Below are 19,514 nucleotides of genomic sequence, written 5' to 3' on the forward strand. Positions count from 1 at the left end.
TGATGCGCATTGAGGGCGCCCCACTTCCGGAAGTAAGCCCCGTTTAGCAGCTCTTGGGCACCCGGAGGCCGCGAAGTCCAGGCCTCCCTGACGTGAGAGGAAATGTCCCAGATTTTTTTCCCGTTTGTTAACCATTGCTCCTGCGACCTGGTTTTTTTTTTACTGTGAAAAGTGAAAATCGCTCAGTCGTGTCCGACCCTTTGCGACCCCATGAAGTATACAATCTATGGAATTCTCCAGGCCAAAATACTGGAGTGGGTAGCCGTTCCCTTCTCCAGGGGATCGTCCCAACCCAGGGATCGAACCCAAATCTCCCTCATTGCAGGCGGATTCTTTACCAGCTGAGTCCCAAGGAAGCCCTTAAACCTTTTATTTTATTTTATTTTATTTACTGAGTACCTTTTATTTACAGTGCCTATCGTTCTGTTACCTATTATTGGTTCTCCTCAGACTGGCGATTGGCTGATGGCCCCGTCAATCCCCAGGGGAAAGGACTAACTTTCGGACACCTCGGAAAAATATTACTGTGAGCCCCTTCTTGTTGAAATGTAAGATTCTGGAGAAAACCCAAGAGATTCGGTAAGTTTAGAAGGTTGTAACTATTACAGGGAAATGTTTGACAGCTCTGTCTACACATTAAAATCACTTGGGGAGTTTTGGTCCCTCTTGTGTAGGGCCTGAGCATCCACATTTTGTGAAAAAGCATTTCTCCAGCCCTCCTCCAACCCCCACTAGATTCTAATGTGCAAACGGGATTGACAGTTACTAACTTTGTGTATATTTTCAACAAGAAATTGACCTGGGAATAGATAAACATAAATCAATAGGTTGTTTCTGATCTTAACACTCGTCTATTTTAAGCTAATTAAGCATTGATTTTAGTTAATAACAAACTGCTATTTTCCACTCAATTAAACTGAATGTGTTTTAATGATAGGAAGGTAATCAAACTAATTTATTGATGAAAAGCTGTATGCCTCACAGAGTTATGAAAAACTACCCAGTAAAGTCAGAATGTAAACAGTGGGAAACAAGCGTTCATGTTTCCTGATACTAGAGGTAAAGAGGCAACTGGCTCCAAATAAACTCATTGGGTGAAGCAGAAGCCTGAGAGCCATGTTTGGGGACCTGTCAGGGAAAGCATTGTATGAAATGACTCTCTCTGACCTCCCTCCTTTGACTGCTCTGCTCTTGGCAAAGCTTGCATGCACAGAACCACTGAATGGCATGCAATGATTCTAGCCCAAAGTTTGTAAACTTGAAGTTCACAGGCTGTACTTGGCGGACAAGTATGCTTTGTTTATTTCGGACACTATTGACTGTCTTTTAAGATATTTTAGGACTTCCCTGGCAGTCCAGTGGTTAAGACTCCATGCTTCCAATGCAGGCTATATGGGGTTCAATCCCTAATCAGGGGACTAAGATCTCATATGTCACATGGCACGGCCAAAAAATATATAGATAGATTACCAACTTCTCTTGAAAATGTTGAAGGTCTGGTAACACTTGGTTTATATTTTTGCATGACCACATTGCTTAAAGCTGAGTGGTTATTTTATTTCTGTTGGATATGATCCTCACTATTGGTTACTGATTCCCTGACAGTAGTTGAATTTCATTTGAGTGTTATCAATGTGTGTTGTATTGTGCTAAATCAATCCCTGGTCTAAGAGAATGTTGTTGGTTGCCTACTCAGCATCCACTTCCCCTCTCTCACCTTAATAGAACACAACCAGGATTTTATTCATATGATTATTTACATTCACTTAGACCCCTTCATTCCCCATGTCTTGAAGGAAGCTGACTTCACTTCCCTCTTCAAGGATTGTCTTAATTCAAATAGTAAGTCCCATTCCCAAACCCAAGTTCTGCTCTTAACAGTGGATAGTTTATTGGGCTGAATTGCTTGGAATAATAGGACTGAAGCAGTTTACTTATCTTCTGAATTTCTTGTGAGGCCTGAAACTGTTGGAGCCTTCTTGTTACCCGGCTTGATAATGAAGTCAATGCAGAGATGGGAAAACTAAAAGAATCTCAGGGATGTTTCTCCAACTGAGTAAATGTTAAAAGACCTAATTAGCTTTATTGAATAATTCATGAATTGGGCAGCATCCTGTTTAGCAAGTAGAGGGGAGCTCCAAAAGGCTATAGAAAGGGAGAGGTTTTTAAAGGTAAGATCATGAAGTCAAAAACAAAGATTATTTCAAACTTAGGTAACCTATCCATAGTGGATGAGGGGATCTATGTGCCGATTACTTCATCTTCCTTTCAGGGATGGAAAGGTTTACCTCATTGGTGCTGACCAGAAAATTTCACACTGACCAGTTAGGATTACCTTCTTGGAAAGGATTGTGACTGCCATAAGGTGAGGTATTAAGTCTTCCTTTTAGCGCAGGTGACTCCATTTTGGGCCTCTCATTCTTTTAACAGGGAAATGGTGCCAGGTCAACTCAGGACACCCCTATTCCACCCACACTTCAGAGTGCTGGAGAGGGTATTGAGAAGACAGCAGACCTTATAGAACCTTTTAATTCTCACCATGTAGATAACCAGATTTTCCAGCTACTGGTGAGATCTATCTTTCCCAAGAGTTCCAGTCATCTGACACCTTCCCAATAGCCTGTCCTGATTCAAAGAGGTAGCTTCACCCTAGAGAAAATGGAATAGATGAAAGGGAGGATGGCCAAGACCTCTTTCATTGACCACGTTTCCAGTTTCTGATTAGCTGCCACATGTTCACAAGCTACCAGCCCACAATCGTAATCAAGAGAAAAAAAGAATAACCCTGGAAAAATAAGTTTGGTCCTCACTACTAAATGGCAGAACGTTTGCTGAGCTATAAGAATATTTTTTTGGGGGGGGAAGCTTCCTTGGTGGCTCACGTGGTAAAGAATCTGCCTGCAATGCAGGAGACTAGGATTCAATCCCTGGGTCGGGAAGGTCCCTTGGAGAAGAGCATGGCTACCCACTCCATTATTCTTGCCTGGAGAATCCCATGGACAGAGGAGCCTGGCAGGCTACAGTCCATGGGGTCGCAAAGAATCAGCCACGACTGAAGCCAACTTAGCGTGCACAAGGACATTTACTATTTTATACCTTTGAAAGTTCTTGTATTTGATTGCTTGTATTAGCATGATAATTTATGTAATAATCCTTTTTAAAAAGGAGCAGAGTCATGAAGATTTCAAGTGATTTTTTCCAAGTTGCTTAATGGCTATTTCTCCAAGGACCCGTCTTCAGGCTTGTTGCCAGTCTTGGTTAAATATATGGTCCTCCCACCAGGTGGCAGCAGGCAACGTGCTTTTCACCTCCGGTTCTTCAAAAGCTTTGCTTGAAGAGTACAATATTAACTCTTTGGTCATGTCTTAACTCTTAAAAATCTGAACAACTAAATAGCAGAGGCTTAATGCTTTCATAAAGGATAAAATTAAGATATTTTGGATTTTTGTTTACCACCTTGTCTGTGCTTGCTGCAGATGTTCTGCTGTAAGATTTTTGTGGTATCTCCATGCATTCCAGTATTCCGTGTACTCTGGATTGGGTTATTTGTGTGCTAAACATGATTCTAGAAGTCCCTTATTTATCCTATTTTTAGACCAGTTGTATTCTATCCAGCATGACATCACTTGTTAAACAGAAACACAGATTCCATGGCGTCTGCTTTATACTTGGTGAAATCTTAGAATCTTTGGGGAAAAGCTCTCTAAAAATGCAAGTTCTTACTTTTTAGATTATGCCCCACCTCTGAGCATGTTTGAGGACCGCTGCTCCAAGTGATAATATCCAGTTCTGCCTGAGAGAGTTCTTCAGAAGCCAGCCCTCTCTTGTCCTCTCCCTCCCTTACCTTAATTGTCATTCACCATGGCCGCAGCCATCTCCTTCTCCACACCCTGCCTCCTCCTCTCCAGATCACCTGGCCCACTGTGCCACATCAGGCCTAGCCCTCTTTGTGAATTCTGGGGACCATGATCGTGGCTCAGTCCAGGGAGGCAGAGTCAGGCCTCTCATCCTCAGAGAGTGAGGATAGGGAGTCCCACCCAGCAGGGTCTATGGAAGCATAAGAGCTGATATGTGATCACAGGTTGTCAGAAAAGCTCCACTTCTTCTAAAAAGTTATGTTCTATGTTACAGTCAGAAAAATTGTCTTTTTATACCGTGTGGCATTCTGTGGTTAGATTATGAATAGTTTTATCATTTTGATTTCATTATACATTGGTCCTTGCTCTGACTCCCTCATTAGAGGCTGAGAATTTGGAAAGTTGGAAGCACCCTAAGTAGTGCTTCACTTCTCACTAGGTAGGTCCACTATTTCCTATCACTACTACTAGGTACCTTCAGCAATCCATGCTGACTTTCAGCATGACTGAAATGCTTGCATTAGGCATCGGGGTGAGGGTGTGGAACGTAATTACAAAGGTAAGATTTGGAATTTTCATTTCCAGTGGCACGGTGTTAGTCAAACTGGTGAATGTGAATGCAGATTTTCATGGCCTTGAAGGGTAAGGGGTATAGGATACAAAGCCCGGGAACTATTAAGGTTGGGTGCCTATTAGAGACCCCTCCCCATAAAAGTAAACTAGATACAATTCTTCTAACCTCCAAGGGACTGTCTCTGCCTTTGTATAAAGATTTTTTTGCTGATTGATCTGAACTTCCAGAAGATACTTAGAGTTTCAAAGAATGCAGAGAGGTGAAGGAAGGATAAAGGACACAGGCAAAGCCAACCGGGAATGAGAGTACTCCTTATTGAAGTCCTCAGGAAAAAGAATCTGAGATGGAGACTTGTGTGCAAGAGGTTTAGTACCTAAGGGAAGTGAAGGAAGCAGGATGAGGGAGATGAAGAAGTTGGACTATGTTGCTGTCACTCCAGAGTCCTCCACTAATATGATGGGTAGCTCTAGAACTGGGAAAGCCTTTCAGAGTTGCCCTGAATTGAGTCAAGGAGGCCAGGCTTTTCTACCCCTGCATCAGTCAGTCATTGGAGATGGATACTGGGGAAGAGGGCAGGAGCTTGAACCAGGTTTGGCTTCCTTCAGCTAAGTGCAGTCTCTGGAGGGGAACTCAACTCACTGCTGTCGAGGTCCAGCACTGCCAGCAGCTGGGGAAAATGAGTTCTTCAGTTCTAATAGGGGAAGGGGGAAACGTTGGCAGCATACCATAGTATCCACTGGTTGAGCCAAGGGTAAGGGTAATCAGTGCTGGAGGACCCAGAGCTGTGAGAGTTGAAAAAATGTCACTTTAGAGTCTCACTAAGGACATAACAACCACTCCAGAAGTCTTGCCTGGAGAATCCCATGGACAGAGGAACCTTGTGGGCTATAGTCCATAGGGTCGCAACGAGTCAGACACGACTGAAGCAGCTTAGCAAGAGACACAGGTCTGGGGCTCCCACTTGACTTCTGCAAAAGAAAGGGAGGAGTCTTGCTGAAAAGTGGTCCTGCTCCTAGCAGGTAGACACTCCCTTAACCCCTTTGATGATGGTTTGTGAGGAAATTATTTTACGCTGAAATTATGGCTCTTTTTATTCCTACAGAGAGAAAAATGGAAGAGCCCATTTCCCAACACTTTAATAACCCAGTGTTAGGGACTGAATTCTGCTCCCCCTCGCAAACTCACATGTGTCCCCCAGTGTGATAGTATTTGGAAATGGGATCTATAGCAGGAGCAGGGAATCAGAGCCATCTGTAAATTTAACAGACAAAATCCAATTGAGGGTTCGATATAGTACATTATATTTATAGACTAATTAAGAAAGAAATGACTACTTTCTAATATTTAGTCTTCTCAACCAGGTACATATCTCTTCGCTTTTCTCAAGCCTAATTTTATGTTTCAGTAAAATTTCATGTTTTTCTTCTTGTTACTTTTCTTTCTTGTTACTTACTAAGTTTATATCTAGATAGTCCATAGGTTTTGTTGGTATTAAGAATAAGACTTTTTAAATTATATTTTCCAACTGTTTATAAGTGCTACGTAGGACAAGCTATGTGTATATAAATCTATATTACTTTTGATTTAGTTTTATAAAACTCTCTTGTTCTCTTGGATTCCTTTTTTTGGGTGGAGAAAAATCATATAATCTGCAAATAAGAGCTGTCTTGGGGAGTACCTTGGTGGCCTAGTGGTTAGGATTCCGGGCTTTCATTACTGTGGCCTGGGTTCAATCCCTGGTCAGGGAACTGAGATCCCACACGCCACACAGCCAAAAAATAACACTAGTTGTCTTTTTTCCTTTTCAGTGTGTGTACCCCTTTTGTCCCTTTTCTTATTTCATTATGTTTTGAAGAGAGTGATGGCACTGAAGATTCCCTCTCTCATGTATTTTTTTCCCACCACAGGTATTATCCCACTATGTGTATTTTCAGTCCATGCCATCAATGTTATATACTGTCTTTCAGAAGGTGACAGCTGAACTTGCTTGTGTTATATGGCCCTCACTTATTAATCACCATCTGGGTCACCTGTCTAAATTTATCTGTCTATTAAGGCCCAATTCAAATCTCTGTTCCTTAAATTAAGACTTTCCATTTCTTGTCCCAGGCTCTTGCTGCTGAAACCCACCAACTCTGACAATGAAGGTAGTGTTAAAACTTGAAATGGAATGCAAGGAGACAGCCGCTAAGGAACACTAGTTGCTTAACATAAAGCTCTCTCCCCAGGTGGTGTGCAGGTGAAGTCACCTTACTTCCTATTCTGGGGCAAACACAAAGCTGATTAGAGTTTTAGGATCCCTACAGGTGATCAGGACTAAAGAAAGCACTATTTCCAGACTTCTGTGTAATAGTCTAGCCAGAATGATCTTTTGTTGATTATTTCTATAAGATGATAATTTTCATTCTCTGGTTATTAATTTCTCTTCTTGTAGCTGGTGTGTGCATCCATAGATAATCAGAAAGCTACTTTGTGAACCTGGAATGAAAAAAAGCAGGATTGGTTGTATTATTTGATGGTACTTATCAAGAATGGCTGGCTAAATAATGGTACAGCTTCACAGTGGAAAATGTATCTAAATTTATAGTGCTAACATGAAGCACCATGGGAGTATGACTAGTATACTCTCATTTTCATGAAAAAAAAATTGAGCCATATTTATAACTGAAATGTACTAAAAGAGTAGAGCTTAAATGTTCTCCCCCCCCACATTTTTTTTTTTTATAATGCAATAATCATTATCCCAGCCCAGGGTATTGTGCTTGTTTATTCAGTTCAACCCCTCAGAGCATATATTTGGGACAGTTAGGTTTCCAAGCACCCCCCGCACCTCCACCTTTGGAATTTATATGAGTCTCAGAAGAATCCATTTGGACGGAAGTCAGGCATCTTCTCCATTGAGCAGTCAAGAGTTAAGAGATCATTGAAGTCCAAAGAATCTATATCATGCAATATTTACATTGCAGGTAGGGTCTTCATTTCAGCAAAACAGCATCAAATGTCACATCAGATATTGTTCAGGTGAAGCTTATTTGAGTTTATATTGAGTTTGTAAATATGTTTTGGTTTTATAGCTGTATAAGCATAAGGCATTTATACCAAGGCTATGTTGATATATTTTTATCAAACATTACAATAAAAGTGATTTGTATAAGGACTAGGTGGTCCATGAGAAGTTTATTTTCCTTTAGACAAGTGTCTGTACATTACTTCAGTTTGAAAAATTTTATTTTTATTTAATTGTATATGTACTGTCTTGTATTGTTCATGATTATTACTTATTTCTAGTCTTTTTTATTCTCTGTCTTTTAAATTCTGAGATCAATAAAGGAGAATTGATATCAATATAACTGGCATAGGATATCAATTTAAATATTCATTGACTAACAAGCTACATATATTAATTACATTAGTTACATTCATTTGGATATGTTCAGTTACGAATTTCTAGAGCTTAAAGATTGTGGCCAAACTTAGTTAAAAGAAGTTGTCATTGTAGTAGTGTATGGCCAGGAACTTGTGAATGTTTGGAATCTTGCCTTATTGATATTCCTTCTCCACCTCAGGAAGAATAAGGCTGACAATACTGACCACTCAGTTACAGTTACTACACACTTGTGAAGTCAGCTGAGACTGCCTCCAGCGTCCCAGCTCTTATAGAGTCTCTAAAGCTGGATTCCTGCTCCTGTTACCTCCGTAATATTTGTGCACTCAGCCAACTCTCTTCTCTCTCCTCCTCCTCAGAACCTCAGGAAACACTCTGACCTTACACATGCACATACTGGCTATTGTGAACTTAAGCTGATGTGTTACCTCTTACAAGCAACTCATTCACATTTGCAGTTTGCTTGATTTTTACTGCAGGATAATGGTATTATTTCCTGTTGAAGATGTTCACACAGCAAGAGGCACATGATATTACTTGGAGAAGGTGAAGAGAGTTCAGATGACATCCCTTCCCTGTTCTTCCTCCCAAGCATAGTTCTGGTAGGTAACACTTAGCTTTCAGTAATGGATTAAGTCGTTATGCCTTACTTACTGAACTAAAACCTCTGTGAACAACAACAAAAAAAAGGACCAAGGTTGTCACTCATGATCCAGTTATACCAACGGTTAAGTCACAGTCCACTGTCATTGCCCAACAACAGTGCACCCTGAAAGGAATCAAGATGCAAAGACAGGATGGAGCATTCTTCTATTTTGGAATGGGTCCCTAGATAGTTAAGATGCATATCTCAGAAAAAATCTCAAAGATCTCAGGTTCTTGCATCTTCCCATACATAAAAAAGCACTAAATTCATTAACTTCAGATATCTGTTCTTTGTGATTAACAGTAATCTGTTATGAAGATATGTGCTTGACGTCATGTATTTCCTAGCCCCAAAATTCATATATTTACTGGCTCCTCCCCTATCTCCTTGGAGCAGTTCCTCAGCGCTGTCTGAGGCTGCTTCCCAGGCTATGGTCCTCAGTAAGTTCCCTGAGTAAAATGGAAATTCACAACTTTTATGTTGTATATTTTCCTTTCAGTGGACAGTTTTGGTGACTATGAAGGGACTCAGAGCTGATTTCTCTCTTTCTGCTGAGTTCTATGAGGATCCAAAGCCTTGGTACCAGCAAGGGCCTTTTGTGCCCATCCACCTCCACCAGGAGTCCAGACAACCGGGTATGTCTCTCCTGGGTCTCAGACATCTCATCTCAGTTAATAAATTCTTTGCTGTAAGGAGTGGCGTTTCCTTGAACTTTAGGCAGTTCAGGAAAGAGGTACCTTGACTTCTTAGTTGAAAGATACTGGGAAGACTTGAATTCTCCATTGAAAGACACAGAGTAAATTGACCAATTGAAAGACCCTGGGAAGGTTTGGACTGGGTGATCAGCTAAGGGGATGGCATAGCATTTTCCCTTAAATTGGCTACTTTAACAGAGTTTGTAGAACTGAAAGTGAAGATACCGTATAAGAGCTTCAAGTTCTGAAAAGAAGTCATAAAAAGCTCCTCCAAATTGGTTGCAGCTTTCTGAGGGAACTGAGAAACTTGTAGGAATGGTATAGTCCTCATACTATGCAGCAGTGCATAGGGAAGCCCACTCACTAATTAAAAACTCACTTATCCAGGGACCCACACACATGCACATAAGGATTGGCCATCAAGAGCTCGAAGTGCCCACAGCAGTTTTAGACTGCCAGAGGGAAAAACTGAGACGTACAAGAGCTGAAATGACCCTAGGCTCATACCTAGAGAAGCTTAAAGCTGTCCAACCACACGGTTTTCAATAGTAGTTTTATCCTACCAAACCAACTGGAAAGGCTCCCTCCCTCCCACAAAATCTAATTCATAAAGAGCTTTTTTTAATTGGCTTAAAAATTAGTGCTTTTAAATTAAATATTTCTGAATGCGATAGAAACTAAGGCAAATTTTTTTAAGAACATGTGCTCTAGGATTAATCTTTAGTGAATAAAAATGAGTTTGTTGATTTAATGAAATAGGCCTGGGACTTCCTTGGCAGTACAGTGGTTAAGACTCTTGAGCTCCCAGTGCAAGGGGTGTGGGTTCGATGCCTGGTTGGAGAACTAAGATCCTGCATGCTGCACAGTGCAGCAAAAGATTAAAAAAAAAAGAAGAAGTAAAGAATTTTTTTAAAATGAAATAAGTCTCTCTTTAGAGTTGACAGCCTTAAATGTAAAACTCCTATTGTACCTAGGTTTACTAAAAGTCAGATTTATGTCTTCTCTGTTACAAAAGTTTTCAGCAACAAAAGTAACTTGGTATAATGATATTTTCATAAGTAAATTAAATGCAAGTCAGGTAAGAGTTTTTGGGGGGCTTTCCTTGTGCCTCAGCGGTATAGATTTTGCCTGCCAAGCAGTAGACACAGGTTGGATCCCTGAGTCAGGAAGATCCCCTGGAGAAGGAAATGGCAACCCACTCCAGTATTCTTGTATGAGTGCATGCTTTAAGAAATTATGCCCATCAACAGATGATTGGCTTAAGAAGATGTGGTATATATGTACAATGGAATTTTACTTAACCATAAAAAAATGAAATATTCCCATTTACAGCAACGTGGATGGGCCTAGAGAATATTAAATTTAGTGAAGTAAGACAAAGGCAAATATATGATATCACTTATATGTAGAATCTAAAAAATAATACAAATGAATATATATAAAATAGAAACAGTCTCATAGGCAGCAAATTCCATTACCAAAGAGGAAGGAGGGGTGGAATATTATTAATAGGAGTACAGGATTAATGGATACTACACACAAAATAGATAAGCAGCAAGAATTTGCATAGCATAGAGAATTATATTAAATATCTTGTAATAACATAAATGGAAAATAATTATATGTTTATATAATATGTAACCTATAATGGAAAATAATGATATACATATATACAGATAAATTGAATCACTCTGCCATATACCTAAAACTAACATGAGACTGAATCAGCTCTACTTCAATTTAAAAAGAGAATAGAACTATGATATGATCCAACTGTTCCACTTCTGAGTATTTATCTAGAGAATAAAAAACACTAATTCAAAAAAATATACACATCCCATGTTCATCACAGTATTATATACGATAGCCTAGATATGGAAACAACTTACATGTCCATTAAATGAATGAATAAAGAAGATGTGGTGTATCAGTGAGACGTCAAGTTTGCAGCAAAGCAAGGAGATGGGAGAACATCTCAAAATCTGCTCCAAGAAGGCAGGGAGCTCAGGTGTTTATGGGATAAAGAAAAAAGAATCAGGGCTGTCTGAGGCTTGGAGAGTGGGAAAGGTAATTGGAAAAGATGTGATAAACATCGATCTACTCAGGTGTAACTAAGCTACAGGCCTCTGCAAGTTCAAAAGGTCACAAGTGCAGATGCCCATGTGTGCCCAGTTCAAGGGTGATAGTCCTATCTAGTCCTAACCAGCGTAGCACAAACTAGACACACCTGACTCTTGGCTCAGCTTAACCTAGATGCCGCTGACTCCAAGTTCCTGGAAAGCAACTCAGGCAAATATCTTTTTTTTTTTTTAATATTATTTATTTATTTCTATCTCTGATCTTTGTTGAGGTATGCAGGATCTTTTAGTTGCAGTATGTGAGATCTAGTTTCCTAACTAGGGATAGAACCCAGGCCCCCAGCATTGGGAGCATGAAGGCTTAAACACCAGACCACCAGTCAAGTCCCTTGAGCTTCTTGTTTAGGTTACATGCTGCTTAGAGGACGTGGAAGTCTTAAAACCTTGATGAGAGAAGGCCGGTGAAATGTATTTTACCCACAGTTTCAGAGGAAGCCTGATGTAGAGTAATGACTCCGTTTCTATGAAATATCCAGACTAGGCACATCCATAGAGAGTTCACCAGCAGCTGCCAGGGACCAGAAACGGGCAGTGACTGCTAGCGGACACACAGCTTCTCCTTTGGTTGATAGAACTAGCGGTGGCGATGGTAACAACTTTGTTAAAATACTCCAAACCGCTGAAATGCACTGGGGCTTCCCAGGTGGCACTGGTGGTAAAGAATCCGTCTGCCAATACAGGAGACGCAAGAGATGTGGGCTCAGTCCCTAGGGTGGTAAGATCCCCTGAAGAAGGAAATGGCAACCCACTCCAGTATTCTTGCCTGGAAAATCCCATGGACAAAGGAACCTGGTGGGCTACAGGCCGTTTTGTTGCAGAGAGTCAAATATGACTATGCACACACGCACTGAAATGTACACTTTAAAAGACTAGATTTTATGACATTAATTCTATCTCAAAAACTCAGCATTCATGAGGGAAAAAAAGATGTGGTATGTATATATACAATGGAATGCTTCTCAGCCTTAAAAAAAAAGATGAGATCCTGCTATTTACTACAACATGGATGGACTTTGAGGAGATTATGCTAAGTGAAATAAGTCAGAGAAAGACACATACTGTATGATTTCACTCATATGTGGAATATAAAAGTAAAATGAAACCAAAGCAAACACATAGCTAATGAGACCAAAGTACTGATCACCAGAGGGGGAGGGGTATTGGGAAAGGGTGAAATGGGTAAAAGGGACCAAACAACTGTATGATGATAAATGAAAACTTTTTGTGGTACGTACCACTGTAGTATATACAAAAGATAAAACATAATATCATACACATAAAACTTCTACAATGTTATAAACCAGTGTTTCTTCAAGTTTTAAAAATCTTTCTGAGGTCTTTTAAAAAAATTTATTTTACATTATGTCTATATAAATAGTTTCTCCAAATCTTTTTAGTAATTTAAAACTAGAGTTTTTCTAAAGTAAGCTAAATGATGGAAGTTTATTGAATATCTGGATCATTTCCAAATAAGATAAAGTAATGAAACATTAATTGTTGAACATGTCTAAATTTATCTGCTTTCATCCTCTTTTAAGATTAAAAAAAACAAAGATGTTTGGGTTTATTGAACATGTATACCACATATAGGAGAGAAATAATGCTATGAGAAAATCTGTGTTTCTGGAGGTTGTAGAATATGTTCATAAGTTTGCAAATCTGTAGATGCTAGCATGACAGTTCACAATTGCTTGCTTCTTGGTTTTCTCTAAAGGTTAGAGGTTGTAAGGTTGAGAATTCTGATTAATACATATAACTGGAACCACTAATATTGATAAGGAAAGCATCGTCATATGCAAGGGGATAAAAAAGTAAAAGGATTGTAATGTATTTTGTTAAGGGAAAAGAAAGTAGTTTTGTCCTAAGAGAGGTTTAAAAAAAATAGAGAAAATGGGAAATCTTGGGGCAAAAATCTGAAGGTAGAAACAGGAAGTTATAGATTTGTTGAAAAGAATCTCTAAGAAGAGTTTTGTATGTGATTAGACCTGGAGAACATTGTAATAAATTTAATCGAGTGAATGTTTTAATATTGAAAGTAAGCTGGTACAAATCTAGAATTTGGTTTTCTCTCTGTTAAGTGAACAAAGTTTTCTTGGAAAAGTAATCTGGTTTTGAAAATAGATTGTAAAGTTTCTCTACCTTTTAAGTGCCCTGTTATAATTTTCTGTAGTTTACTTTTGAAATCTTTTATTATCATTTTGGTTAAATGATTAACTATCATTTCACAGTGGCTGTGATCCTGTTTGACCAAGTGTTTTAAAACCTTTTGTTGTCTTTGACAAACCTCCCCAAATCAAATGCTAAGTGAAATCCTTTTGATCTCTAGCTAACTTTGGGGTGTTTCAGAGGGCCCCTGAAACATCTCAAAGAGAGATATTAAGTTAATGAGGCTTATTTGATATGTTAAATAATGTGGAACACATTGTCAAATAAGTAATGATAAGCTTTCCTAGGTTATACTGTATGGACAAATAATATAAACATTCTAGAAGCTAAATGAAATTCCTAAAATTCAGATAGGTCCTGGTATGTTGTCAGTCATAATTCTGGTTATTATCTTAAAATTTTGTATGTCACAGAAAAATAAAAATTTCCCCTTCAATTGCATTGTAGTCATATCTTTAACCATGCCACTTAGTCTTTTGTCATTTATAGACAGTTGTTCTTTTACTCTGATGCCTTTACAAAAGTGAAGCTCTTCAAGAAGGTTAATGGAAGACCTTTTGACAAGTGCAGATTTCTGATAACTTTCAGATAATACCACTGAACCAGGTAAGATATTCCAAAACTCTGAAGGAAAAACTTTATGACTTCATAAACTGTTAACAGAAATTATGATCAACAAGAATTAGTTACACAGGGCTGAACAATCATTTTTATGACTTTCTGTCTGAAATGTTACTGTCTTTTAATCTTCCTTTTCCATATATAAAGAAAATTTCCCCCTTAAGCAGTTTGGTAAATTATACCTTTGTAAGCAGAATTGAAACACTTATCTTTTTCTCTCTACCTTATCCCTCCAGAATTTGAAATTCTTAGTATTCTTATTTTTATGGCAGTATAGTTATTTGCATAAGTTCAAGAAAAATCTGTTTTCCTTATAACAGGACACAAATGGAAGCACTGGTTATTATCACCAAGGCTTTGACTGAAATGTCAGGTTTGAGAATTACATAAAATCAGATATTACCAGACAACTTCGGAGAACTAAAATGGACTTTATGGAGCCATTTCCTTAGAAAAACAGACTAATCTTGCTCAGAGTTCTCAGCAACCTCACCAGGTGACTAAGAAAGGTCACTTCCTGGCAGGTATAAGAACCTCAAGATATTTTGGGGAAATTCAGAAGAGAGAAATTCACCCAACTCTATAATTGTTACAGTTAGATCTCATGGCAAGTCTTTGGAATGATATTCCTGGCCTCAGTAGGCTTTCAACAGTCAATCTGAGATTCCTTATAGAAGCATTATTAAAGCACATTGACCAGAGTGTAAATGATCAACCGCCAGTCTTGTTAAACTAATGTAGACAATCAGGTCCAATTTATTGAAACTAGACTAACATTGCAAATAAATTAGTCTTAATTTGGCTATATTTGGTAGAAATTTGAGTAACATTAGAGAAGAAATTGTTTTAGTGGATATCAGGTTCTAGTGCTGCTAATTTTATTTCAAGTTAGGTAATTACTATCTAAACTCACTTCCTAGATGGCTCCTTATAGCTCTGTTATGTTACAGAAAAAGGTCATTGTTCATTCATTAAAAGGAATGAAAAAGTTCATTCATTAAAAGGACATTGTAAGTTTATTTATGCTATTCAATGATAGAAATATATCTTTGGATAAAGATATCTTAAAGGAGATCAACCCTGAATATTTATTGGAAGGACTGATGCTGAAGCTCCAATACTTTGGCCACCTGATGCACAGAGCCAACTCATTTGAAAAGACCCTGATGCTGGAAAAGATTGAAGACAGGAGAAGGGGACGACAGAGGATGAGATGGTTGGCTGGCATCACCAACTCAATGGACATGAGTTTGAGCAAATGCCAGGAGATGATGAAGAACAGGGAAGCCTGACATGCTGCAGTCCATGGGTCTCAAAGAGTTGGACACAACTTAGCAACTGAACAACAACAACCTAGATAGCTCCTATTGCTGTATTATATTATAGCAAAAGTTCAATTGAATTATTAAAAGCTCAATTATTAAAATGGTAAGTTTTTCTGCTATTCAAAGATAGAAACATCTCTGGACAAAGATCAGATACCCAATAGCCTACAAGCAGGAGATTATATATACCCTGGAAAAAACATCATTTAAAGGACTCTCTCCTGATAGATGGGAAAGCCCTTATCAGGAACTCTTAACTAGCTTACTCACAACAAAACTGAAGGGAATTGACTCTTGGATTCACATTTCTAACTTAAGAAGTGCCCCTAGCACTGGCCTGACCTACAAAGAGGAATGCTAGTCTGAAAGTCACTGTAAAACAATGCTCAAACAGAAATGATGCCCACCCCAGGATGAGAAGTTGACATCAGAAGTAGATGGCTATCCCAAGATGAGGAACCTGACCTATAGAGTTGAGTGTTTTCTTGATTTGTTGAACTTTTGTATAAATCATTTATTTTTTCTGTCATGAGGATGATCCTATGCAGACTTAAAAACCAATCCAGTTGTTGGCTTTGTGATCAACTGTCTATGTCCATTACTTCTGGTTTACCTTGGTGGGTTTTTCCTCTTCAAGGTTCTAATGGAATGGCTGTTAGAAAATTTATTTTAGGAGAGTGAAATTGTAGTTCTGTTTGGTCCACTATATTGATATTACTAGGTGGGATCTGTTGACTTAGCTAAAACCTAACAGCAGTTAGGTTTTCAATAGGGTCTAATACATAGGGTCTAATATAGCACACAAACAGCCTATCAGTGAAATCCTTGCCTTACCTTGAGCGTTCCTAACACCATGGGCAAAGTGAGCATGAACCTCGGTCAGATGTATTACCAGAGTGGGGACGCTATGTACTAAAAGGAATGATGGGTGTCTCTCATCAGCCAGCTATAGAAAGGGTTAAATTGCAAGCCACTGGAATTTCCCTGCAACATTGCACCCTGCAGAGAGTGCTGGATGGAAAAACAGAATGAGGCATTCTGTGCTTTGAATAAAGGGACCCCTAGATAGTTAAAGTACATATCTCAGGAAAAATTTCGATGATCCCAGATTCTGGCATCTTCCCATACACAGAAGAGTACTAAAAACCATTAACTTGAGATAATTAACTTGAGATATCTATTCTGTGTGATTAGCAGTAACCTTTTACCAAGATGTATGCTTGACTACATGTATTTCCTAGCCAAAAATTCACCTATATATACAAGCTCCTCCCCTGCCTCTGTAGAGCAGTTCCTCAGAGCTGAGAGTCTGCTTCCCAGTCTATAGTCCTCAGTAAGTTCCCTGAATAAAACTGAAATTCACATCTCTTATGTTGTGCGTTATTCTGCGGGTTCCAGTTAGCCACATGATCACAAGGGTAAACAGCCAATATATTTATAACCATTATGTACCCATACAAACATTCTGTTTCTCACTTTTAGTACAATATTCAATAAATTACATGAAATACTCAACACTTTGTTTTAAAATAGGCTTTGTGTTCATTTTTCCCAGCTGTAGGCTAATATAAGTGTTTTGAGAATGTTTAAGGTAGGCTAGGCTAAGCCTTGATATTAGGTTACATGTTGTAATACATTTTCAACTTATGATATTTTTCAACTTCCGATGAATTTGTGAAGATTTAACCCCACTGTAAGCTGAGGAAGATCTGTATTCTAAAGAAAAAAATCAAATAATTGTTTAAATCTGATTGTACAAAAATATTTATCATAGGATTATTTATAAATATGGTATATCCATAGTATAGAATTCAGTATAGGCATTAAAATTGTGATATGAAATTGTATTTCTTAACATGAAGTAAACACTTCATTGTATTGTTGAATGGGGTAAGCAGTTTATAAGAATATTTATGGCATTCATTTTTATAAGTGGGATTTAATGTTAGTTGTCTCCACTTTCAATCTCTACTTCATCTGCCATGCACTTCACTTTCTAAATCAAATATTTTAATTTACTAACTATACATATCAGTAAATATGAAAAAGATTTAATATATAGACTGAGTAGCAAGCACAAATCTAGCTATTTTAAGAGGGGGCATTATTGCTATTTTTAAAAGGCATTCCCTCCCCTTACAAAAGAGAAACTGAATAAGAGTCTGGTTTATGCTAAAAAAAAAAGAAATTGAGGCCTATTATAAAAATGTTTGAATTTATTTGAGCAAATATCCACTGAAATTAGTCAGTACCTAACAAAAACATTAGGAGCACTATGCAGAAAGGGGCACTTGCAGAAACTTTTGTAGACAAAAGATGGAGGCAAAGTAAGAAAATTATTTTTTTGTTTTTTTATGGAAATTATTGGTTAGGCTATAGCTTAAAACCTAGTTGACTGTAATTGGTTGTCCTTAGTGTTTTGATTTTGTAACCTTGAGGCATTTACAGGCTTAGATTTTGATTTGCCAAGGTAGGCACCATGGCATAAGAGCTGCCTCAGTCTAATGCCCTCCCTGATATTTCATTTAAAAGCTTCAGAAGTCTAAGGTGAGTCCTGAGAAACACTGTTCACATGGCAGTCACTGGGCTGGATACCAGACTTGCCCAAACAAAGCTAGGACTTCAACAATAACTTACACTAACCATATAATGTCCCCCATTATATTAATTGCTTCTGTCAAAAGAAAATTCAGAGTATTTAATTTTGTATGAATATTGTATTGAGCAAGAAACAAACTGTTCCAGACCAAGGCATGTGTGCTCAGTTGTGTCCAACCGTTTGAAACACCATGTACTACAGCCCGCTGGGATCCTCTGTCCATGGGATTCTCCAAGCAAGAATATTGGAGTGGGTTGCCACTTCCTCCTTCAGGGTATCCTCCCAATCCAGGGATTGAACCTGCATCTCCTGTGTCTCCTGCATTAGCAGGTGGCTTTTTTACTACTAGTGCCACCTGGGAAGCCTGTTCCAGAACAAGGAGACTTCCAAACTGAAGGTGAAAAGAAGCTCAGCTCTCAATAGCTGTAGTTCAGCTTATAACGCATGAAAAAGTATATTGTTTTCTATTGTGTTGGTTACTGGAAAATTACAGTATTTTTTTTTTTAATTAACTAATTTTTTTTCATTTATTTTTATTAGTTGGAGGCTAATTACTTTACAATATTGTAGTGGTTTTGTCATACATTGACATGAGTCAGCCATGGAGTTACATGTATTCCCCATCCCAATTCCCCTCCCACCTTCCTCTCCACCCAATTCCTCTGGGTCTTCCCAGTGCACCAGGCCTGAGCACTTGTCTCATGCATCCCACCTGCGCTGGTGATCTGTTTCACTATAGATAATATACATGCTGTTCTCTTGAAACATCCCACCCTCGCCTTCTCCCACAGAGTCCAAAAGTCTGTTCTGTACATCTGTGTCTCTTTTTCTGTTTTGCATATAGGGTTATCACTACCATCTTTCTAAATTCCATATATATGTGTTAGTATGCTATAATGTTCTTAATCTTTCTGGCTTACTTCACTCTGTATAATGGGCTCCAGTTGCATCCATCTCATTAGAACTGATTCAAATGAATTCTTTTTAATGGCTGAGTAATATTCCATGGTGCATATGTACCACAGCTTCCTTATCCATTCGTCTGCTGATGGGCATCTAGGTTGCTTCCATGTCCTGGCTATTATAAACAGTGCTGCGATGAACATTGGGGTGCACGTGTCTCTTTCAGATCTGGTTTCCTCGGTGTGTATGCCCAGAAGTGGGATTGCTGGGTCATATGGCAGTTCTATTTTCAGTTTTTTAAGAAATCTCCACACTGTTCTCCATAGCGGCTGTACTAGTTTGCATTCCCACCAACAGTGTAAGAGGGTCCCCTTTTCTCCACACCATCTCCAGCATTTATTGCTTGTAGACTTTTGGATAGCAGCCATCCTGACTGGCGTGTAATGGTACCTCATTGTGGTTTTGATTTGCATTTCTCTGATAATGAGTGATGTTGAGCATCTTTTCATGTGTTTGTTAGCCATTTGTATGTCTTCTTTGGAGAAATGTCTGTTTAGTTCTTTGGCCCATTTTTTTGATTGGGTCATTTATTTTTCTGGAATTGA

General features: G+C 38.6%; 1 long non-coding RNA gene across 5 annotated transcripts; it reads left to right on the forward strand.

Moving 5' to 3' along the window:
* Window positions 1–27: 27 nt before the first annotated feature.
* On the forward strand, window positions 28–15,241 carry LOC122710098. 5 transcript variants are annotated; one of them, XR_006345816.1, is made up of 6 exons: window positions 28–92; window positions 451–579; window positions 8,296–8,418; window positions 8,962–9,097; window positions 13,951–14,067; window positions 14,403–15,241. It is a non-coding gene; the product is annotated as an uncharacterized LOC122710098 (long non-coding RNA). The 5 variants fall into 5 exon arrangements; XR_006345819.1 differs by lacking the exon at window positions 28–92 and adding an exon at window positions 6,866–6,949 and having other exon boundaries at window positions 300–579; XR_006345815.1 differs by lacking the exon at window positions 28–92 and having other exon boundaries at window positions 300–579.
* The last annotated feature ends 4,273 nt before the right edge of the window (window positions 15,242–19,514 follow it).

This window comes from Cervus elaphus, chromosome 16 (assembly GCF_910594005.1).
Source record: "Cervus elaphus chromosome 16, mCerEla1.1, whole genome shotgun sequence".
In the NCBI taxonomy this organism is placed as follows: Eukaryota; Metazoa; Chordata; class Mammalia; order Artiodactyla; family Cervidae; genus Cervus; species Cervus elaphus.